This window comes from Cnephaeus nilssonii, assembly GCF_951640355.1.
Source record: "Cnephaeus nilssonii genome assembly, chromosome: 15".
Taxonomy (NCBI): Eukaryota; Metazoa; Chordata; class Mammalia; order Chiroptera; family Vespertilionidae; genus Cnephaeus; species Cnephaeus nilssonii.
The window spans coordinates 11,469,527-11,494,043 of NC_137086.1; positions in this window are offsets into that span (position 1 = coordinate 11,469,527).

Genomic DNA, 24,517 nt, shown 5'->3' on the forward strand with positions numbered 1-24,517 from the left:
GCCCAGCAAGGGACAATCCATTACAGGGTGGGGCCTCGCCCCAGGGTGACTTCCTCCCCTAGCTTATCGCTGGTCTTGGGGTTTGGACCCCCTGACCTTTCTTCCCTAGAGACAACATCTAGGCCTCAAGCTGTGTTTCAGCTGCAGGCCCAGATAGAGCAACAAAACCAGCCACAGCTGACCTCAGGACCAGCTGCATTGAATAGTGACCCCTGCCCTGGTGCCGGCCAGTCAGTCAGTGGAGACCACAACCTGAAAGGACACACCTGGAAACCTGCTGAATGTTCTACTGAGATCTTCCCCTGGGACCTCCCCTGACGTCTCCACCCTTAAAAAGTGCGTTATCTTGGGAAGCACGGTCCCTGGGCCTTCTGGTAATAAGCACGTTACCATTGCCTCCCTCACTCCCAAGCTCCTAGCTGCCCTTCCTTTACCTCTAGAACTTGTTTCCTAAGCCCAGTTCTTCTAGGGATTATGCCCGCCTCTGTGATCTGTGATTAAATCACAGAGATGGAAGCCCCTGGGGTGCTGCCCGGCTACTTGGCTTTGTGATGGGAGAAGTCCTGGCATTTTGGTTCTAAATTTCCACAGACGAACCTTAAAGACCATCTCGTACGGTTCTCTTGTCGTTTGGGTCTTGGCTCTGAATTCTTTCCTGGCCAGAACCCAAGTACCGAGGCTGCTGAACCCAGGTTTGGTCTGACCCCACCGGTCTAACACCTGGTGCCGTTCCACCGCCTACAACAGGCCCAGCCCCCGACTTGCATTCAAGGCTGGCCCAGCAGAATGACCGTCTGTTTCCAAAGGCTCTGCTAAGCGCCCTCTGAATTGCCCGGGCACCATGCCCCCATTTTCAATGACCCAGGACGCTCCACAAAAAGTGAATGGGGGGCGGGGAAGGGGCAAGCTCATAGGACAGAGAATTGCTGGGGTGCAGGAGGAAAGCTCCAGTACCCGCTGTTGTGTGGCGCTAGATTGTGGTGCCCCTGCCCCTTGGTGACTTGCATAGGATGCCCTGGTGCCCCAGGTCCCCCAGGACTTCAGGCACTGCTGTGAGGACGGGTCTAAGTGAGCTTGGTCCCGCTCAGAGCGCTGCCTCAGGACTCTCTGGGCATTTCTGCCCCAGGACTCCTCCACCGAGAAGCCTCCGCCGTCTGTGAGTGAGCACAGCCCAGAAGGTCAAGGTGACACTCTTGGGGGTGGGCGCTGGTGGAGAAAGGGCACCCGTTCTGGGAGGGATCTGTGGCTTCTCAGCAGGACTATGAGGTCCTGGCTCTTCAAGACAGATGTGACTGGACACTCCGGCCTAGCTGGGCTTCTCCTTCCCCACCTCCCTCCCCAGCCCCTCACTCCTGCTCCCTGGGACCAGCTCTCAAGTTAATCACAGACACTGCTGGTGTCTGTCCTGCTTTCATGTGACAGCTGGCTGGGGCACCCACAGTATTCCAGGAGCCTCTGGGGTGCTGCCCGGCTACTTGGCTTTCTGAGGGAGCAGTCCTGGATTTTCAGTTCTAAATTTCCATAGACACACCTTGAAGACCATCTCGCTGGACCCCTATGTTATGCAGATGAGCCCAAGAGGAAACTTGCCTGAGATCACGTGGGGAGGGCTGGAACCCAGCTCTTTTTCTCGTCTCCTCCCTCCCAGCAGGCCTCTAAAAGCCGCTCGCTGGAGGTTTAATGAGATCCTATCTGTGAAAATGCCTTGTAAACTGTGAAGCATTATAAATACGCTATTTGTCATGATTTGTGCCAGACCTGGGACTGGAACCCAGATCTGCTGACTCCCGGCCAGTGCATTAAACCCGGCAATAAGAAGACTGCATTAGACAGCTATTTAGGATTTCTTATTTTTATAGTCACACTCTCAGACACTTGCTTACTAGAAACCCCAGCCCAGCCACCCTCTCGCTGCGGAGGGCTCCGTGTTGCTTTCTGCGGGGTGGCGGAGGGTGGCTGCTGCCCTTGTCGATGTGTCATTCCCTTATTCAATTTTTCTAAGATGTCCCAGGCACTTGGCTAGTGCTGGGGATAGAGTGGTGACCAAGGCAAACACAGTCCCTGGCCTCAAGGAGAATCGAGTCTCGTAGGGGAGAAACGTATTCAATCAACACTTGGATAATTATATAATTTCAACGTACTCAGTGTTATGAGCAGAGGGCAGGATGCAATGGCAGCGAGTCCACAGAGGCACCAAACCAACATTGGGGGTCAGGGGAGCCCCCTTTGAGGAGGAGGCATTTAGCTGAGACCTGAAGGACGAACAGGAAAGAGGCAGACATGAGAGAAGAAGGGGGCTTCCTGGCAGGAAAAGAGCTTGCCTGTGGGCCTCAAGATGCTGACCCTAAGAATAGACCAGGGCCAGAGGCAGGCCAGTCGAGACTGGGAGGGGCTGGGGCTCCTTGAGGGTTTATCTTCAAAGCTTTCTTGCGTGTGTTATGCAGAGCAATGACATAACCAGATCTTTGTTTTCCAGGGGTCATTCTGCTCACAGGGTGGCTGGCGAGCATGTTGGACAGGGGCCAGCCTGGCTTTGGGGAGGAATGTGAGGAGACTACCCAATAACGGAGGGGAGGGGAGCCATCCTGGGACAGGGCTGTGGCCGGGCGAGGAGAGAACCGGATGAGTTCATATGACATTTTAAGGTGGAATCAGCAACGCAGGGAGGGTGGGTAGGAAGGGAAGGAGAGGGAATTGTCGCCGGTGAGCCAATTGTCGCTGGGTTCCTGACAGGAGCAGTCGGTGGATGGAGGAGATGCCTCTTCCTGAGCTGGCAGCCTGGGGAGGAGGGACAGATTTGGGGGAAGAACAAGAGCTGGGATGTGTTGAGTTTCTGTGTAAATAGTCACGTGGAGATAACAAGTGGCAGTTAGTTATGTGGGACTACGAGCTCAGAACGGAGCTCCGGAGTGGAGACAGACACCTGGAAATGTCCAGGCATAGGTGATAGTTAAGGTCGTGGAGGAGGCCAGCCAGGGATCACCGTGGTGATGGAGGCAGGGTTCCTGCTTCAGGGAGCTAACATTCCAACAGCGTGGACAGGGGCTGCCACTTCCGGTAACAACAGCGTAGCTCCTCTAACAATGAGCTGGACGAAGTCCTAAAGCCATCTGTTTGCAGGCAGCCAGGATTTGAGAGGGCAGGATCCCCGAAGGACAGGGAGCATATGGGAGTGACATTGGTGTTATTCTTCCCCTTAAGGCAGTGGTCGGCAAACTCATTAGTCAACAGAGCAAAATATCAACAGTACAACGATTGCAATTTTTTTTGAGAGCCACATTTTTTAAACTTAAACTTCTAACGCCACTTCTTCAAAATAGTCTCACCCAGGCCGTGGTATTTTGTGGAAGAGCCACACTCAAGGGGCCAAAGAGCCGCATGTGGCTCTCGAGCTGCAGTTTGCCAACCACGGCCTTAAGGCATTGCTGATTCATGAGTGGCATGGGGCAAAGAGACTAAGAACCCAGCCAAGGTGGTAGATAAGAAGCTGAAAATTTGCACTGGAGGTTTTGGTGATGGGAGACAAAATTGGTGTGCAAAATTCCCAGGCCAGCAGGACCTGAGGCCCAAGATGTATGGGAGAAGAGAAGCACGTCATGTTAAAAATTCCAGAACCCTTTTCCATCAGGCCTCTGCTGACTCATAATAAACAGCACTTGCTGGGGTACGGAAGGGCTGAGCAGAAAGCACAGCCCAGAGGCCCCGAAGCAGAGCAGAGGTTTAGGAAGGCAGATGGGGCTGGGGAAACAAACTTGGAATCCAGGACCCACCGAAGAGCACAAACCCTGGAACTCAACCCAGGTCGCAGTGAGAACCCCGGGAGGGGAGGCGCTAGGCGGGGGTTGAGCTGGCAAAAGCAGCCTTCACAGACATGGGAGCCAGCGTCAAGGCAGCCGCATGCCAGACCGGATAAGGTGGCCCCTGGGACGGCCTTCGGAAAGGCCAAGTCAGTCCTCTCTGATGAGAAACTCGTCAGTCAGGGCCCAAAACGTATCTCCATCATCGAAGCAGACGCACGGGTGATCCGGAGACCGGCGTTAGCCAATAAAGACTTTCAAACAACCACGATGAATATGGTCAAGAACATAGATGGCGAGGTGGAGAATTTTACCAGAGAAATGGAATCTCTGTGCAAAAGAGCCAATGGAGATTACAGTGGAATGGGTAGAATTTAAAAATTAATATCCTTGAAGAGCGATTAACATTTTTCCAACATCCAAGTGGAAGGGTGTCCCAGGGGCAGGTAAGTGCTCCAGAAAGCCCCCCAGGTGACAGCCCCCCAGGTGACAGCCCCATGGGTGACAGCCCCACGGGTGACAGCCGGCAAGCAGGACAGGAGTTGGGCATGAAGCATGGGCGGGCAAGCGGCAGCGGCACTCGGAGGAAATTCGTGGAAGGCTGGCTAGACCCCCATGATGCTGGAATGTGAACGCTGGACGGAGAGAGCGGCGTTCTGCTTTGCAGAGAGTGGACAGTAGTTATGTTTGTCCGGGTCTCTGTTTGGGTTTAGTTTGCCTCAGTGTCAACTTAGAGAAATGACAGTTTGCATTTTTTTAAAAGTTACTCTTCTCTTGAACATCAGGAGATACAACATCTACACTAGTATTTAAAGCATTTCTCACGGCTTGGTCTTGTGGGCTATTTCTGTAAAACTATATAACAAGCCTATATGACAGTTTCAGACTATAACGTGGAACGTTGGAACACATTTGGGCGTTGAGCAAGATCTCTTTCGGCTGGCGTACTGTGTCCTTCCTTTGCTGACCTTGTAAACCACTTAATTGCGAAATATGGTTTGTCTCCGAGTGCCTCTTAACGTTGTATTCTTTATAATCGAGATTTTTCCATTGCATGGGAGGCCATTCTCACACACACACAGCCGGCTCCTCCTTCCACGGAGGGACATATGGTTTTCATCAGCCACTTCCCTCCTCTTGGCAGAAACCATGGCAAGGACTTAAATTTTCTTTAGCAAATAGCCCACTCCTCTCACACCAAGCCCTTATTTGCTGTTCTCCTGCGTCTCCTGCTCCACGCGACTCCACCTCCATCCCTGTTCCTAAAAGAGCCCCCATCTCCTGTCAGGCAAACCCAATTGATAGAGCTGCCCCACCTGCCAGACCTGACCAGTAGGGCCCTGAAGCCCACCCCAAGGCCCCCCTGGGAGTCGGAGCAGATCAAGCTGAGTAGGAACCATCTTTCAGGAAGCGAGGGCTCCTGAAATGAGCGGGGCGGCCAGCTGGGAGCTGTTCCTCACTGCTGCAGAGAACCGGCAGCTGGTGAAGACTGCTCAGGAACGGGAGGCTGCTGACATTCGGGGTGTCCTGACTCTGAGCTGATCCAGGGGGAAAGCCAAGCCACACCCTCTTGCCACAGGCTCCCTCGCTTTCCGTTTCCACCAGGTCTTACCCCAAGCCCCTGCCTCCGTCACCTTCTAAGCTGGCAGCAAAATTTGGCAAGCCCCCCCAACCCCCTGACCATCCTTCCGCGGAGGCTGGCTGGGCCCCACTGACGTGTAAATGGCCAGAAGAAGTCCCTGCGTGCTAGTGAGAACAGCCCTGCACTGGGTGCTGGGGGACCCGGGCTGTCCAGCACCCTCACCACCACCATACTTACTGCAACACCTGACCATTTCTGACACCCCCCCCCCCCCGCCACGTACCCTGAATCCATGCACATTTCTCCACCTCCACTACTGCCCCCTCCTCTCTTGCCTGGACCACTGAACTAGCCTCTCAGCACGTCCCCCTGCTTCCCCTCAGCCTGCCCCTAGCCCAGTGGTTGGCAAACTCATTAGTCAACAGAGCCAAATATCAACAGTACAACGATTGAAATTTCTTCTGAGAGCCAAATTTTTTTTAAAATATATTTTATTGATTTTTTACAGAGAGGAAGGGAGAGGGATAGAGAGCTAGAAACATCGATGAGAGAGAAACATCAACCAGCTGCCTCCTGCACACCTCCTACTAGGGATGTGCCCGCAACCAATGTACATGCCCTTGACCGGAATCGAACCTGGGAGCCTGCAGTCCGTAGACCGACGCTCTATCCACTGGGCCAAACCGGTTTTGGAGAGAGCCAAATTTTTTAAACTTAAACTTCTTCTAATGCCACTTCTTCAAAATAGACTCGCCCAGGCCGTGGTATTTTGTGGAAGAGCCACACTGGGGCCAAAGAGCCGCATCTGGCTCGCGAGCCGCAGTTTGCCGACCACGGCCCTAGCCCATTTTGGCCACAGAGGCAGAGTGATCTGGCCACGCCCTCCTGCAAACCTCTCCGTGGTCTTCCATCGGACTTGGAGCAAAATACCGACTCCTCACCATGGTCCCCCGAGGCCCTGCCTGTCTCTCAGCCTCAGCTCGAGTGGCTCTCCCTCCCGCTCCGTGCCCAGGCCACACTGGACTCCCTTCAGTCCCTCCAAGCATCCTGGATCCCCAAGGCCAACAGTTGGCTCAGCCTCTTCCCCTCCCGCTCAGAGCTGCCAAGCCGCTGCCCCTGCAGGTGGGCCTGGCTTCAGGCACCAAAACAAGCTCCTGCCTGAGGTTAAGATGGGCCCCTCGCAGGACTGGGCTCTGGGTATCTCAGCCCCACCTGGTGCCGCCCGCCCCCCCCCCCCCCCTCATTTTTCAGATGAGGAGACAGAGACCCACCTAGGCGCAGGGGCTGTCCAACGGTTGAAATGAGTTCACGGCAGAACCGACCCAGAAGCCTGTGTCTGGACCCTCATGCCCGCGCTCTTTTCTCCTCCCCAGGCTACTGGGCGAGGGACCTCCGGGGGCCGCCCAAGGAGTGGAGGGACCAGGTCTGCACTTAGTGCAGCACTGGGGAGACCACATTCCAGTGTGACTGCTCCCCCGCAGGGCCGGGATGCAGTGGGGCTCTGATTCAGACAGATGGCATTTCTTGATGCTTCCCATCAGCGGGGTGCTCCTGTGCATGCTGGGGACTAGCCAGGGCTCACCATTCCTTAGTCATGGAGGGCTCGGGGCCCTGGGTTTGAATCATACCCTGTGAGACCCTCGGCCATATAGAGACCGTGACCCCAGGCAAGCAGCAGAGCTCCTAAGACCTCGACGGAGGAGGGCAGAGAGGACTGCCTGTGGGTCAAGGCACCGCAGGGCTGGTGGGAAAGAAAGGCTTCGGCTGTTTCCGGAAGGCTCTTGTATCGGGAGACAGGGCGGAGCTAAGGAGGTGCTGACGAGGGAGGGGTGGGACCCGAGGGGGAAGGAGGCATCAAAGGAGCAGGTGGGGTGATGGGAATATCTCTGGGCTGTAGTTAGACTTGAGCAACAGGAAAGAAAAAGCTGCAATGTAAACAACCAACAGAACCATCCCAGCACTCTGCCTCCCGAGGGGGTGGCATCATTCCCATCAAAGGGGTGCGGAATCTTTATGTGCCTGCAGAGACCACTGGGAGGGGAAGGACTTAAGAGGAATAATTTGATTGTGTTAAAGAAAAAAGTAATTTCAAAGCTGGTCCTTAATGTTTTCTGTGCAGGCAGAGCTTGGCCCAGAGGCAGTCTCAGGCAGGGGTGGGGATGAGCTGCTCCACAGGAGAAATCGATGCTATGGGAGGCTGGGGGTCGGGAGCACGAGGGGGCGGCGGGGGGGGGGGCTGTTGGAGAACACGAGGCTGGGCCTCAAGGAAACAAGATGTCTAATGGGGGCGGGGTGGCCAAGGGAATAGCTGATATTCAACTTGAAGGTGTTTTCTGTGCTAAGACTCAGTGCAGCTCTCTCAATCATATGTAGGAAAAATGTGTCCCATATGCCCTACTCTAGGGCTACTTTGGGGAAATCAAGGAAAAGGATCTATGCTTTGCATTTGTCTTGACACAAGACAGAGAGAAGAAAACAGCCTCAGGGGCAAAAAGAAAAAGAGGGGAGGGAAAGGAAGAAAGGGAGGGAGGGAAGGAGGGAGGAAGGAAGGAAGGAAGGAAGGAAGGAAGGAAGGAAGGAAGGAAGGAAGGAAGGGAGGGAGGGAGGGAACTCAATAGAAACAGAATAAGAAGGGTTGGGATCAAATCCCCAGAAGTATTGCAGGAAAGCCTGGCTTCCCTCTCTTGTGGGTTGAGGGTTTGATCCATTTTCTCTTGGATATTAAAAGGCAAAGTGACTCCATAGGCCATAGAGCTTGGGAACACCCAAAGTGGTAGACCTTGGGATTTGAATCTTGTGTGTGACTTACCAAGTGATCAGGAAGAAGAAAGAGGACCTGTGAGGTTCAGAGCGGTCTGCGAGGGCACGTGAGGAGATGGGTCATCTGAGAGTGTATGTACACCCAGGCCTGTCCTGTTGAGGCAGGTCCTCGGCTCACCTTAGCCAAGGGGCTCATGGAACCCTTGCAGGATCTGGAAGGAAGCCGGCTCACTATTTCCTTACACACACACACACACACACACACACACACACACACACACCCTGAGATTGTGATCAGGACAGGTCGGGCCCACTGTCTCCCTGCTCCCTTCCTCTTGCGATTTATTAAAGCTCCTTTAAATTCTAGATCGGCTCACTAACAGCCAGTTAAGATGACTGAGTGGTTTCATCTATATTTCAGGGCAGCCCTAGGATGCTTTGGGCCAGAAACGAGGACACACTGCTTTCTACTTTGCCTCTCTGAAACCGAAGTTGTTCAAGGTGCTAGCCGCTGAGAACTCCCATTGCCAAGTTGCTTCATTCTTTATAAAAATGTAGATACCTCAATCATACGTTGCCATGACCGGGGTCCCTCCAGACGGCCTCCCCAGCACCTGATCCACAGGTATCGACCTTATATCTCCATTTCTTCAGAGGAGAGTCCATCATGTACTTTATTGTATTGTGACTGTAAGAGCAAAGGTCCCCAGGGCCACTGGTGTGGACATTCCATCCCGAAGAGTCTGACCGCGGTGGGAGGGATCTAGAAGCCATCTCAAATGTCAGGTACATTGAGAATATTGATTCCAGGGAAGAGCAAATCAGGGAGAATGCACAACTGTTAGTGAGAACTCTGACTTACAAGCAAGATCAATGCAACAAATGAGATTATTGGCTAGTGTAAAAGGGAGGATTGATTAAGTAGCCTCAGGAATGGCTTGATCCAGTAGTTCAACAAAGTCCTTGGGGCATTCATTTTCTCTCTCTCTCTCTCCCTTTCTCTCTCCCTGCTCTCTCTCTCCTCCAACTGCCTTTCTTCTTGGCATTACCCTTGGCTGAATCCTGTGCCTCAAATTACAGTCTAAGGGCTCTGGCTCATGCCATCTCTCAAATATTTTCTTTCCACGGAGCAGGAAGCCTTCTTGGCCACCAGGAGCCCCCGATGCATATCCTATCAGTTGAAAGGCCCTCACCAGAAAGAGATGGTCTTTCCTAACCGCTGTCAGAAAAGTCCTGGGTTTGACTCACTGTGGCCAGTAGGTCACGTGTGCCTGTTGGCCAGGTCTGGGTCACAGGCACACTCCCTGTTTTGAGAAAATTCCAATCAGCTCTCCCCAGATCACATGGAACAGGTGCCCACAGGAAAGAGAGGCTGTTACCGCAGGAGAATAGGAGGTGCCAGCCAAACAAAGAGCAGATTCCACTGCGCTGTCTGCAAAGTTGTGAGACCGCCTGGGGTATTTTTCTTTCTGTATCATGTAAGTTTGGTCACATCACCATCTTGCCTAATATCCTTCCGTGGCCCCCCAGGGCCTACAAGATAAAGTCCAGTTCCTTCTAAGGGCTTGCAAAGCCCTCCATGCACTGGCCCTGGCTCCCACTCAGCTCCACCTCCTACCGCTCTCTGCCCAGTTCTCCCCTCCACTCCCAGCACCACTGCACCTAGAGCCAGGCAGGCCTGTCCTCCCCCGACCCCCCAAAGCACCAGCCAGGTTCTCTCCTAATTCTCTAGACCAAAGACAAGTTCAAAACATTGCCTGAAATCTTAAGGGGAATAAAGGAAGTACATATGAGAAAGTACCCTTAGACTGTTTTTAGAAGCGGCTCTGCTGAGAACCCACACTAACTTCAAGGTCTTCCCAAGCCCACCGCCCAACTCACCTGCCAACTGCCTCCAAGTGATCAGGGAGGCATCTCCTCCCACCATAGGCCTCTGGCAAACTATTCCCCTTCCTTGGAATTCAGATCTAACGCCCCACCCCCACCCCAGCTCCTAGAAGTAGTTTTTCCTTCTTGCTCACATTTAAGATCTGCCTCCCAAGCCCCCCTGTCCTGCCCCAGCATTTGCCTCTTCCATGCAATGCACTACTGACAATAAGGATATCAAAACAAAACACCTGTCAGGACACCTTGTGAATGCTGGGATGTCAGGTTAAAATCGAACCTCATGTGGGACACCAAGTCCAGGTCAGGCTGGCCCAGACCCAGTCCGGGTCACTTGCACAGTTGTTTTCTCCGGTCTAAGCTGAGGAAGTGAGCACTTCTCTCCCACATTTTTCTCCATCCCAGCCCTCATCTTGTGCAAACAACTGATCCAGAGAAACACGCACCACTTTGCAAGAACACACCAAGTTCAGGTATAGGGTAGTCTGATTCCAAATTAGGAGATGCTCAGAGGCAGGATTCTATACCTGACCTCCTGGCCAGTCTACATAAAACAACCTTCAGAGGCAGAATTCCACAAATTCATTCAATGTACATTACTAAAGGGTATTAACATTTCGGACTAAGAAATCCCATTGGGGCCCCATCAGTGCTTTGCCATACTCACCAAGAACGATAAGCAGGCCCTTGCTTTCTATTAGCATGGCTGAAAGAGCCAGCTCGAGTGGTGTGTTCCAAAACAAAGGAACATCTTCCATAAAGCGAATTTTAGTCTCCACCCTAAAAGGCAGACAGGTTATAATCCTAAATGGCATTTTTTTCCAGTTTTAGGAAAAAACAACAACTTATTATAAACTGATTACAAAGTAATTTTATAATTCCAGGACAAAGGACAATAAGGAGAGCAATTGGGTGAAGGCTGATTTCAAATTTTTGTCATGGGGAGCCCTATTGATACATCCAATCAAAACCAAAGACTAATCAGATATGAAAATTTTCCAAACCTGCTCCAAACAGTGAAATTTTGAAAATTCTCCAAAACTCGATTTTGAAGCATAGCTAAGCTCAAAAGCAAGAACAAGAAACATTCTAGGCACCAGAATGAAACAGAAACCTACGCCCATAGAGAGTCAAAAGGATCAAACCCCAAAAAAGAATAGAAACAGGCAATAGTGAAATCACCCCACAAAAAACCTTAATAACTCAGAGCAGTTACAAGATTGTTGTGAAAAATAACCCCTGATGAAGATGAACTCACACACACAAGCTATAAAATACTAGTGGCCCGGTGCATGAAATTCATGCACATTGAAAGGGAATTAATTAGAGGAAATATTTTAATATTGCTATTTGCCCTTTCTCTATAATAGAAGTGTCAGAGATGAAAGAAAATTAGTAAAATGTATATGAAAATCTCCCTCCTGTCAGAGACTGGGGTGTGCCGCGGGACCCAGAGTCAAGTCCCTGCCCACCCATGCCTCAAAATCGTGTGAGACCCAGACCCAGCCAGCCCCACCCCCTCAGGCCCCGCTGGGCGGGGGCACAGCCTCAGGTCCCCCATCGAGCCCTATAGGGCGGGGGGCATGGCCTCAGGTCCCCCGGCCCAGCCTCGGGTCCCCCGGGCCCAACTCGAGGGTGCGAGGGCATGACAATCATTTTCATATCAGCTCTTTATTATATAGGATACGGGGAAATCCAATGCCAAGTCAGACTATCCGTGGGTTTAACAAATGGAATCATTCACACCAGAGGAACTAGAGACTAAAAAATGACCTGTAAAGAACCTTAAGTTCAATTAAGTGTTTAAAGAGATAAAGAAAGGCCCATTTAACAAGTGTAGAAAATTACGAATTGAGAACAAGAGGATTTGTAGTCCTGACTACAATTGTGGGTTTGTCTTTCTCTTTGTAGTTTTGTTTCCCTTCATGTATTTTGAAGCTTTCTTTTTAGGTGCATGTACATTTAGGATTACTATGTTCTTTTGATGAACCGATCCCTTTATCATTATGAAACGACCTTCTTTATCCAAGGAAATATTCTTTGCTCTGAAATCTGCTTTGTGTAATATAAATATTGCTACTCCAGCTTTCTTTTGATTAGTATTAGCACGGTATATCTTTACCCAGCCTTTCACTTTTAACTTGTTTATGACTATATATTTAAAGTGAGTTTCTTGTAGGCAGTATATAGTTGGATCTTACTTACTTTTTTAAAAAATCCAATCTCAGAATCTATCCCTTTTAATTGAGGTGTTTGAACCATTTTATATTTAATGTGATTGTTGATATGGCTAAGTTTAAATCTGCCATTTTGCTACTTGTATTCTATGTGTACCATCTGTCTTTGTTCTCAATTTTCTCTTTTTTGAGTTATCTAATGTGTTTTATTATTTTATTTAATCATAGGTCTACCTCATTCTTTTTAACCCCAATATAATATTCCATAGTATGGATGTATCATAGTTATTTACTTAGCGATAAAAAATGTACATATTTTTCCACTTTTAAATATTACCAAAATTATTGTAATTAACATCTTTATGCATGCTTCTTCCTCTCTGTGTGAGTATTTCTGTAGAATCAAGTCTCAGAAGTGAAACGTCTGGGTCAAAGGTAGGCACTTTTTCATTTTGATAGAGTCCACCAAGTTGCCCTCCAAAAAAAAAGCTGTACCAATTTCTTTCCACCAAGAAATGGCAGTTCCCTACTCCTTGCCAACCCTACCCAGAATCCACCTTCTTTTTTATTTTTTTTTTTTTGTCATGTTATTGGGGAGGTTGTCAGTTATTGTTTTTAATTTGCATGTCTCTGTTTTTTTAATGACATTAACCATATTGACTTATATTTAATGGTCATTCATACTTCTCCTGTGAATTGTCTATTGTTTTTGGCTGAATGATGTTCCCCCCCAAATTCATAAGTTGAAGTCCTCATCCCCAACACCTCAGATGTGACTTTATTTAGAGATAGGGCCTTTCAGGCAGCAATTGAGGTAAAATGAAGTCATGTGGTAGGCCCTAATCCAATGTGACTGTGTCCTTATAAGAAGAGGTTAGCACACACATTTGTGTGTAGAGAAGAAAGACCATGTGAGGACACAGGGAGAAGCCAGCCGTCTGCAGGCCAAGTAAAGAGAAGAAACCAAACCTGCCAATACCTTGATCCTGGACTTCTAGCCTCTATACCTGCAAGAAAATAAACTTCTGCTGCTTAAGCCACCCGATATGTCCTATTTTCTTATGGCAGCCCTAGCCAACTAATATTCATATTCATCTCTATTGCCCAATCTCCTGGATTGCTTTTTTTCTTATTGATTCATAGGAGTTCATTATATACTACCAATAAGAACCTTTTATCTAGAGTTACCATCGAATTTGTCGTTCATACCAAAACACTTTTTGAGAATGACAAATACTAAACCAGATGGGACACCAAAACAACAAGTATAAACCAAAACTGCCCTGAGAAAACTAGAATGTATGTTCGCCATATTATTGTCTGTTATATTCGCTGCCAAATTTCTCACCAAGTACCAGTATATTAATTATTTTTAATTTTTTAATAGACTTTATTTTTAGAGCACTTTTATGCTTATAGAAAAAAAACGAGCAGAAAGCTTCTCTATTATTAACATCTTGCATTAGTGTGGTAATTTGTTATAATTGCTGAACCAATATTGATACGTTATTATTAACTAAAGTCCATAGTTTACATTAGTGTTGGCTCTCTGCTATACAGTTCTATGGGTTTTGACAAATGCATAATGCCATGTATCTACCATTAATTACAGTGTCCTACAGAGGAGTTTCACTGCCCTCAAAATGCCCGAAGCTCCATCTATTCATCCCTCCCCTTCTCCCCCCAGAAACCATGGCAACCATTGATTTTTTTTTTTTTTTTACTGTCTCTATAGTTTTTCCCTTTCCAGAATATCATATTGTTGGAATCATAGAGTATGTAGCCTATTCAGACTGGATTCTTTCACTTAACAATATGCATTTATGGTTCTTCCATGTCCTTTCACAGCTTGATAGATCCTTTTTATCACTGAAAAATATTCAATTACGTGGATGTACCGTAGTTTCTTTATCCCTTCACCTATTGAAAAATATCACAGTTGCCTCCTTATTGGCAATTATGAGCAAAACTGCTATAAATATTTGTGTGAAGTTTTACATAGGAAAAGTTTTTAATCCAATGAGGTTGCTGGATTGTATAGTAAACCTATGTTTAGTTTTTAAAGAAGCTGCCAAACTGTCTTTCAAAGTGGCTATACCATTTGCATTCCTACCAGCAATGAATGAGAGTTCCTGTTTCTCCACATCCTCATCAGCATTTGATGTTGTCCGTGTTTGGGATTATAGCCATTCTAATAGATGTGTAGTGGTATCTCATTGTTTTCATTTGCAATTCCCTGGTGATTTATGATGTATGACGTTAGACATCTCATTTGCTTATTTGCCATCTGTATATCTTCTGTGTTGAGGTGTCTGGTCAGATTTTTTTTGCCCATTTTTTAATTGGGTTGGTTGTTCTCTTATTGTTGAGTTTTAAGAGTTCTTTGTATATTTTGGATACAAGTCCTTAATGAGATACGTGTTTTGCAAAGATTTTTCTCTCTGCCTGTAGCTTGTCTTTACAGTCTCTTAACAGTATTCTTCAAAGAGCAGAAGTTTTTCATTTTTAATGATGTCCAACTTAGCAAATTTTTTCTTTCATGGATTGGTGTCATATCTCAAATCATTGCCAAACCCAAGGTCAGTGGGTTTTCTCCTGTTATCTTCTAGAAACAGGAGATTTTTCTCCTGTTAACTTCTGGAAATTTTATAATTTTATATTTTACACTTACGTCTCTGCTCCATTTTGAGTTAATTTTTGTGAAGAGTGTAAGGTCTGTGTCTAGATTCATTGTTTTTGCGTGTGTATGTCTGATCGTTCCAGCACCGCTTGTTGGAAAGACTATCCTTTCTCCATTGTGTTGCCTTTGCTCCTTTGTTGAAGTCTGTTTTATTCTGTTTCACTGATCTATTTATTCCTCAATAAATACCACGTCTTGATCACTTAAGTTACAGTAAGTCTTGAAGTTGTGTTGTATCAGTTCTCCAACTTTGTTCTTCAGGATTGTGTTGGCTATTCTGGGTCTTTTGCCTTTCAATATAAATTTTTGATCAGCTTGTTGATATCCACAAAATAACTTGCTGGGATTTTAATTGGGATGGCATTGAATCTATATGTCAAGTTGGAAAGAATCAACATCTTAACAATTTTGTGTCTACCTATCCATGAACATGGAATATTTTTCCATTATTGAGATATTCTTTGATTTCTTTCATCAGAGTTTTGTAGTCTTCATGTATATTCTGCACATATTTTGTTAGCTTTATACCTAAGTCTGGTTTTCTTCCTCTTTCTTTCTTTCTTCTTTTCTTTCTTTCTTTCTTTCTTTCTTTCTTTCTTTCTTTCTCTCTCCCTTTCTTTTGTGCTAATATAAATGGTATTGTGTTTTTAAATATCAAATTCTAATGATTCATTGTTGATATAATGGAAAGTAATTAATTTTGTATATTAATCTTGTATCCTGCAACCTTGCTATAATTATTTATTAGTTCCAGGAGTTTTTATTGATTCTTTGTAACCTTCTGTATAGACAATGATGTTATCTGAAAATAAAGACAGTTTTCTCTCTTCCTTCCCATTCTTTATATTCTTTATTTTATCTTCTTGTTCTATTGTATTAGCTAGGTCTTTCAACACAATGTTACTAGTAAATGGGACTGGTGAGAAGGGACTGGATGTGGACTGGAACAAGGCTTACAGAATCAAGGCATCTCTATGCAAGATTTGCCTGTAACAGGAACCACAGATTAGTCCTGTGTCCAATTGGCAAGGTTTCCTTCATCAGTCCTCCCCTTACAAGTAGCCTCGGTTTCTCTCCATACCACTGGCTTGGATGTGTATTGTTATTGCTGACTTATCACAAGTGGGGAGTGAAGATCCATGAGGGTTATATTTCCTCCCCAGGGCCAGAGTTTCAAGTCCTGGCTGGTGGCAGAGGAAGTGTCAGAGAAGGCAGGGAGCTGCGCAGGCACCTGCCTGGAGCTCTCCTATTGGAATGCTCTCCAGAGGTCTTCTGGACTGACCCAAGACCTCTGGAGCCATTTGGATCCTCACAGCCACTGCTAAGCTCTAGACTGCATCTTTTCTCATCTACCTTCTTATTTAAAAAAATATATATGGCTAACACTTTAGAGTATATATTTATTCTTTCATTTGACCTCCTAAAATACGATTATATCGGTACAACTATCATTACTCATGGGGAAACTGAGGCTCAGAGAAATTATTTGACTCACCAAAGCTACAAAGCTACAAAGTCTCAGAGCCATTCATTCATTCAGCAACTGTTTCCTACTGGCCTACTGTGTGCCCAACCGTCTGGAGACCCAACGCTGAAAGAAAACGTGTCCATGGTCATCCGGGTGCTCCCAGGTGGTGGGCAGGCAGGCTCATGAACAGGCAGTTCCAAAGCACCGTTACTGCCTCGGTGGCGGTCCGTACCAACCCAGGGGTTAGGCAGGAGGAGGTCTCCAGGATGACCTGGGGGAGTCCTCCCAGACAGAGAAGTAGCATTTGACCTGAGACTTGAAGAATGACCAAGAAGTTCCAGGGAGAGCAATGAGGAGATTGTATTCCAGGAAGGAACAGCACGGGCAGAGGTACCCAGTGTGAGAGGACGTAGAGTGTTCAGGGAAACTACAAGTTGTTCTGGATCACTGAATCACACGGTGGTGAGGGGTGGGGGGTGATGATGCAGAGACAGAGACATCTAGGCTGGAGGGGCACTCATTTGACGGTTCACACGTATGCCAGGCTCTATCCTCATCACACACAAACTCATGGAATCGTGCCTTGTCTAGACTGGGACCCTCTGAGCATTACTTACATTCCAGAGCCCCTGCAGGATCAGGCTGAGGCTGTCTGCTTTGCGACCTGTCTATTTCCTAGCGTGGCCTCCTCCCTCTTTCTGCCTGCTTCTCCTCTTCCTACAACCTCCCTGGGAGCACTTAACAAATCTTCATCTCAGGGACTGCTCCTGGGCAGCCCATCCCAAGCACCTGCTTAGTTTCAACCACTTACAGTTACTTGATACCATGCCATGATTTTATTTGTTCACTGTTTGTCCCCTTCACAGAATATAAGCGCCAGGAGGACAGAGACCTGACCTATTCTGTTCACAAGTGCCTCCTCCTGCCTGGAACAGTATCTGGCACATAGCAAGTGCCCAAAATATACCTTGCTGAATAAATGATGTCAATTAATTCTCACAATGACCCTGTGGTGGTAAATATTATCATCTCTTCTCACAAATAAGGAAACAATTTCGTAGAAGTTTAATAACTTGCCTAGGCTGACACGGATAGTGGATGGCACAGCCAAGGTTCCAAACTTTGCCTGTGACTCGGAACCAAAGTTTAGGCTTTAAACCCAAGCCCGTGTTTGCCATTTCCAGAACATTCCAGACTACTTCACACCTCCTCAAAAGAGGCTCCTGAAGCTGCTTCTTTTGCAAAGAAACATCCCTCCTATTCCGCATCTCACCCCAAGTGGACCCTCACGGTGCCCTGTGAGCCCCTCTGTCCCTGGACAGATTCCTGGTGGCTCTTGTTCATCTTTACTTCCTCTTTCTCTTCTGTGAAGTCCTTTAGGATAAACCTTCACCTTGCTCATCTTTTAGTTCAAACCTAATGAGGGTCTGTCACTGAACCCCTAGACAGCTGGGGCTGTGAATGTGGGATTGGCACAAAGTCTGAGGGCCACTCTATACTGGCCATGTGAGGCCCCGTGACCTTCCCAGCCCACATCAGAGAATGAGGCCTGGTCCCTGGGGGGTTTCTAGATTCAGCGACCTTCCCCCAAATGTCCCTTGGCTCAGGGCTCCTCTTACCTCTCCCAGGCCCATCACCCCCACCTTGTCCACCCCCCAGGCTTTGAGTGGGGTGAGTCCATTTCATTACACTCTCCCTGCGCCTGCCTGTCAGAGATCACCCCGGTGAACCTTGGGGGGCACGGAGAGCCATCAATCCTGCTTACAACTGCTTGGTTGACTTCCCCAAACCAAGAGCTTAAGTTTTCTGAGAGTTGCCCCCAGGTCCAGCCCATGAAAGAGGCCTTGGTCTCACCCAAGGCAGATGTGGAATCCCCAAGGGAATGTAGGCCTCCTCCAGTGGGATGCTGGGGCTGGCGGGGACTCTACAGACCTCCCTGTCCACCCCTGAGGCCCAGATTGGGGACATGGCTACTCTTAGGTCATAGAGACAGGTTCAGGGCAGACGGGGGCCGAACCTGGGCCTTCCACCTCCCCTTTCTATCTCAGCTCATTCTCCTGCTGCTCAGCAATTGAGACACAGGAAGCGTTCCTGTGCCCGGCCAAGGACCCTACACCCCTGCCCCCTTTCCAAGGCCAAGCATTAAAGTCTGGCCAGGGCAGGAAAGTGCTGTCTTAAAGAGGCGGCAGGGCCTGCATGTCTGGCTGAGCTGGCTGTCACCCGGGGCCAGGTGGGCCTCTGACACTCAGCAGGAATTTTCCATTTGCGCATCCTCCGGCTGGTTGGGATCCAAGGCATTTTTAAGCTTTTTTTTTTTTTCTTTTTCCATTCCAGTTGTTTCTCCTGCCCCGTGAAAATGCACCCTGGGGTCCAAAGCAAGGGTCTCTAATTCTCAGGGAGGCTCCAGGGAGCCCCACCCAGGAGCCACCTGTTAAAGCATAAAATACAGAATTCTCGAATATAGGAACAAGAAAATATTTTTTAAAAATCTACACAGACAGTGAAATTGAGGTTCAGAGAGAAGAATGACATGCCAAAGGTCACTCCACCGGTAAGTGGTGCAACCAAGATCAAACACAGGTTTGTCTAACCCCGACAGTATTACATTTCCACGGTACCAGTTTCCCAAGGTCAAGAGCCAAGGTCACTGAGAGACTCCAGAAGTCACGTGAGAGAGTCCCACAGATGAGGCTGTACGCAGGAGCTGAGCCATCTGTGGGGAAACTGCCAGGCCCCAGGAGGAGGCCCCAGAATGGACAGCTGAGCGGCCAAGGACACACGCATGCTTCCCCACACTCCTTTGCCGGGCCTGGCAGCAGCGATTCCAACAGCTCCTTCCCAAAGGCAAGGCCAGGGGGGGGTGGCCCCACCTCCAGGGGCCTGAGACCCCTCCTCTCACATCCCAGTGGAGGGGCTGTTTCCCGGGTGGAGGCAGACCTAACCTTGGGGCAGTCCTTGTGCAGTGATAAATCCTGGACCTGGTGAATATGTGTGAACGTCAGCCTAGGAGGCTGGGCCTATGTTTTGAAGACGGGCTGGGCTGGAGTCTGAATCTTGTGGAATCTTTGTCAAACTGTGCAGGGCACTGCAGGGGGCAGCCACAGGCAGGAGGCTTGACCCCAAGAAAGCATCCCTAGTGGTTAAGAGTAACCCCTGGGTCTGCAGGTCAAGGAGGAAAGACCGACTCTACAAGGTGAGTGATACTCTACAGTCTCTTCGCTGGGACCCTAGGGGTGTTTCCCAGAGTCCTAGCTAACTCCTCGGAGCGTGGGCCTTCCCAGGGCTGGACCTCAGGAGCCCCAGCCTTGTCCACAGAGGTGGAGGTGAGGAAGGGGACGATGGGAGACCTGCAGTGCTACTGGGCCTGCGCCACCTTTACCTTCGTGAAACTTGTAGAACAAGGTCCCCAGTTACCAGCCCAGCACTCCCCAACGTAAGTTCTGTGAAGCAAAGTCCAAGGGTATTGGGGGGGGGGGGGCGGGGGGAATGTTTCCATGGCCCAGTAAGTTTGGGAAACCAGGTTAAACCAATCCTCCAACATATTACAAATTTCTCGCAGATCTCTTAGAGCGATGGTTCTCAGCCGGGGGCAAAATATCTCCCAGGGGACATTGCACTTAGACATTAATTATCACAACTGGAGAGGTGCTCCTGGCATCTAGTGGGTAGAGGCCTGGGTGCTGCTAAACATTCTACAATGCACACAGGACAGCCCCCTTCCCCCCCCCCCCCCCCCCACACACACACACAAAGAAATCTGTCCCAAAATGTCAACAGCACTGAGACGGAGAAACCCTGGAGCATTGAAAACTCCCACGGGAAGTGTGTCAGGTCCACAGTGAGAGAGCAGTTGTCACTCTCTGGGGCCTCTCCGCATCTGCTCTCCCTTCCCACGTGTGAGGATTCCCCGTGCTGTGAAGCAGTGGCTGCCTCCCAGTCCAGCACCTGAAAGTGACCGAGTCACATTGTCCCAGCCTCTCTTGAGCTAAGGTGCAGGCACATGGCCTCACTCTGCCAACTAGATGCATTTCCCCGGGCTTCGGACCCCAAACTTGTGATGCAAAGCAGCAAGGGCTCTGTAGGACCCTTCTGGTGAGGATGGAGGCAGCAGCTACAAACTGTTTCCACGGGCTGCACGGGTGATGGTTCTCGAGGCAGCACCCAATGCTGGTGGCGCTGGTGGCACAAGCTAAAGCATCTGTGCCCAGTGGTGGTCGCAGTGGGGGATTCCTGAGGTCAGTCCTACAATATGGCTTTGGGCATTGATCTAGATGCTTTGTCTCTGACCTTGGTTTTCTGACCTCACAGGAGATTCTGTGAGCTACCCAAGGTCCATGGAATAAATCCCTTACCAGCTAAGTCAGCAGAGTTGGCTTCTGATGTGTGTACAGAACTGAGTGATGCTCCGAGGTTCCCAAATGCATGTGAGCACAGGGTCCTTTCTTTGTAGAATATCTCAAGGAACTTCTGTTCCATGAGAATATCTCGAGGAATATGGACCAAACTGTCAAACAGGGATTCTTACAACCTCTGCTCCAGCCAGAACCAGACACTGCGCGGCCCACCTCTCCCCAAGGCCATTGAGGACGCTCAGCCTCTCCCACCTGGCCCTCGCTGACCTAGGGCTAGCCCGCAACTGCGTCCTCCCCGGTGCCCCGAATCACCGCAGCTGCTGCAGCCTGAGAACAGAACGTAATCAAACGCGTGGGCTTGTCAGAAGGTGCAAAGAACTGAAATGTGGGTCCGAACTCAGTTGCTTAATTAGGCCAATGATGTTGGCAGATCAGAGATAAGTTTAAAAAGGTTTTAAGAATCTTTGGAGTCTGGAGGGAAAGAGGGAAGCTTTAGGGAAGTCAGCTACCCACCCAGAGAAGAGTGAAGTTAGTGTAGGGGATTCTGCGCCCCGATTTCACGGAAGGTGCTGAGGCTGGCTTCAGGTGGCTTTAAAGAGCAGTTTTAGACACATTCATTCATGGATTCATCCAGAACATATGGAGCCCCAGTCATTGAGCAGGCGCTGCTGAGACAGTGTTGAGCCAAACAGACACAGGGACCTATCCCCACCCTCCCGGAGCTTGTGGTCTGGTGGGGGAGACGGACAGCCAATCCTTGAGGTGCAACTGGTCTTTCTGTTATGGTGGTGTTGGGAGGAGAGGGGCGCCCGAGGACCATCAGGGGCCTAATCCCCTGGGCCAAGGAGGACTTCCCTGAGGAAGGGACCATCATAGGAGCAGGTGTGAGCCAGGTGGGGGGAGGTAGGAATCCACTGGCGGCTGAGATAAAAGGAGCACAGTAGGCCTGCTAAAGTGGCTCAGTGGTTGAGCATTGACCTATGAACCTATGAGGTCACAGTTCTATTCCCGGTCAGGGCACGTGTCCAGGTTGTGGGCTCGATTCCCAGTGGAGTGCGTGCAGGAGGCAGTCGATCAATGATTCTCTCATCACTGATGTTTCTTTCTCTCTCTTCCTTCCTCCCTGAAATCAATAAAAAAAAATTTGGGGGAAAAAAAAAAAGAAGCACAGTGGGTTTGTGGACCCGAACAAAGGCTCCCAAAGCCCAGCAGGGGAGGGCAAGTGGACCTCAAGCCAGGCTGGAGAGGTAGCAGGAAAGGGTTTGCAAATACCCTGCAGACCACACCCAGGGTCCAGGTCCTCATTCTAAAAGCGTGGGAATCACTCGAGGGTTCTGATTGGAACCGTGTGGCACAGGTGAGGGGAACCTGGGGCACAACATGGCTCTCCAGTGCTGAGACAGATGGAGGGGGCCTGTCCTCATGGGGGATGGGTGTCCAGGTGAGGGAGGAGGGAGGGACACAAATGGACTTGGGGAGCAGGTACAGTGTGCTCAGGCCTCATGCGGGGGCTAGACATGTGAATGCCTTCCCGCTGAGCGGGAGTGACCTAAAAACAGCCCTGGCCTCTGAGAGCCAGAGTGCAGGCTCCCCCCACCCCACCCCACATGCTTGCTGCAGGCCTGAAGGCTGTCGGAGCAGTTCCGGACCAACAGGCAGGGCCCCTGCGAAGCGGGGGCTGAGGGAGGAAGAGGAAAATAAGCAACGGGAACTGGTCCCGGCAGCTCCAGAGAGAGCGCTGGGAAGGAGGCAGCAGGCGGCTGGGCCAGCCACCCCTGGCCGGGGAGGAAGCTGAGGCCCAGGGTGCAGGGGCAGAGCTGGAAATACAACCCAGGTCCCTCCGATGCTCTTTCTGCTGCTCCAGGTGTGTGTGTGCACATGGGTGTGTACACGTGCCCGTGAGTGATGGAGACGAGGCCATCGTCTCTCCATCCACCCATAATCCAGGCTGGCCGAGATGCTGGCCCGAGTTAAGATGTGTACAGAAATAAGAGAAATGCTTAGGAAAGAAGTTAATCTCTATATGGGGTGTATTCAGTTTCAGAAGGTTAATATCTTGATTTTTTTTTTTAATCCCTTTCTGTTTTTTTCAAAGAGGATTTGGTGTTCTCAGTCCCAGCTGGGAGCTTAAGAAAACAGAACAGTGTTTCTCTGCCTGCTGCCTTCCCTGCTGCTCGAGGCCTCTCATGCTGCCCCCGGGGGCAGGGGTGGCTGGATCCGGGCCTTGGCTCAGGCCCGCGCTGTGCACAGAGAGGAGGGAGAGGCACAAACCGCAATGTGTTGTGGGGAACGGCCCCGGAGTCTCCGTCCCCCATTCACCGCCTGGGTGAACCGTGGAGCCATCCTTTCGCCTTAGAAAAACGGAGATGACGGTGAAAACTTGTACACTGGATGTGCTCTTAAAACCGACTTTCGGGGCAAACAGGAGAATGTATTTCTGGGGTCACCATTGCTGGGTAGACTGAGGTCTTGGTGTGGCCATTTGTACCCCCCCCTCCAATCAAGCCCCTGGAGATCAGCCACTATCTGGAGTCCCAGCCCACCAGACCCCACAACTCCCTGACCTAAAACTCCCAGGAGAGAACCCCGCTCTGCAGAAGGCTGGGCCCCACAGGGTAGAAGGAGATGAGCTGGAGCCCTGCCCAGGGCTCACTGGGTTCTCAGCAATTTTGACTATAATAATATTCCTATCTAATAAAGAGGGAATATACAAATTGACCGTCACACCATCACAAAGCTGGTGGCGCCTCAAGATGGCGGCACCCAGTCCCCTCAGCCCCGCCGGAGTCCCCCAATCCTTTTAGCCCCTCCAGGGGGAGGGGGGCACGGCAGGTTTGTGGTGTGGCCGGACCCGCCCTCAGCCCCCCAGCCACCCAGGGCCGGCTCTCGGTGCAGGCAAGCCTCGTATGGCAGCTGCCCAGCAGATGCCCGAGGTGCAGGTAAGCCTCGGAGGGTGGCTGCCCAGCCGCCCAGGGCCGCCCGAGGCTCAGGTAACCAGGGCCGGCCAAGGTTTGCGCTGCCAGCGGTGGCAGCAACAGAGGTGTGATGGGGGCATCACCTTCCCCTGATCGCCGGGTCACCTCCCACCCCTGAGGGCTCCTGGACTATGAGAGGGGACAGGCCGGACTGAGTGACCCCCCCCCCTCCAGTGCATGAGTTTTCATGCACCGAGCTTCTAGTAATAATAATAATATTAATAATTAATAATAAAGCGGGTTCTAGTTTCTCCAGATTCCAAAGGTCCACACAAGTACTTCTCTCAAGTCTGTTGCCCCAGCTGGTACCTAGGACCCATCATGTCTTTGCTGGGCAGGGTCCCTTCCTGTCAGGAACGCAGCAATAGATTCGCACTCAATCAAGACCCAAGCGCCATCATCATCTTACATGCCCTTCACCCTTACCCTCTCTAGGCCTCTGTTTCCTCACCCATTGAGTGGGCATTTAGACCAGATGACACCCCTCCACACACACACAAGTTCCCCTTGGAGCTCATTTCAAGACTATAAACTTCCACGGAATCTCTGCCTCCAACAGCCCACCCACCTCCACCCCAGGCCGGACCCAGGAAGTCCCTTTCCCTGCAGATCTCTTAAGCCTCAGGGCTGGCCTCGGTGGGTGGGGGGGTTGGTTCCCCCAGCCCTTATCCAGGAAGGAGGGAGCAGAGTGAAGGGAGGAAAGCACTTTCGACATGCCAGTCCTCATTTAATGGCCGGTGCTCCCTGATCTCCCCTAATCCTCCCAACCCACCCCACCCAGGGATGTTGACCCCCAAACCTGTGCTCTTTCCTCTGCCTCTTGGCTGCCCCCTTAGATCCAC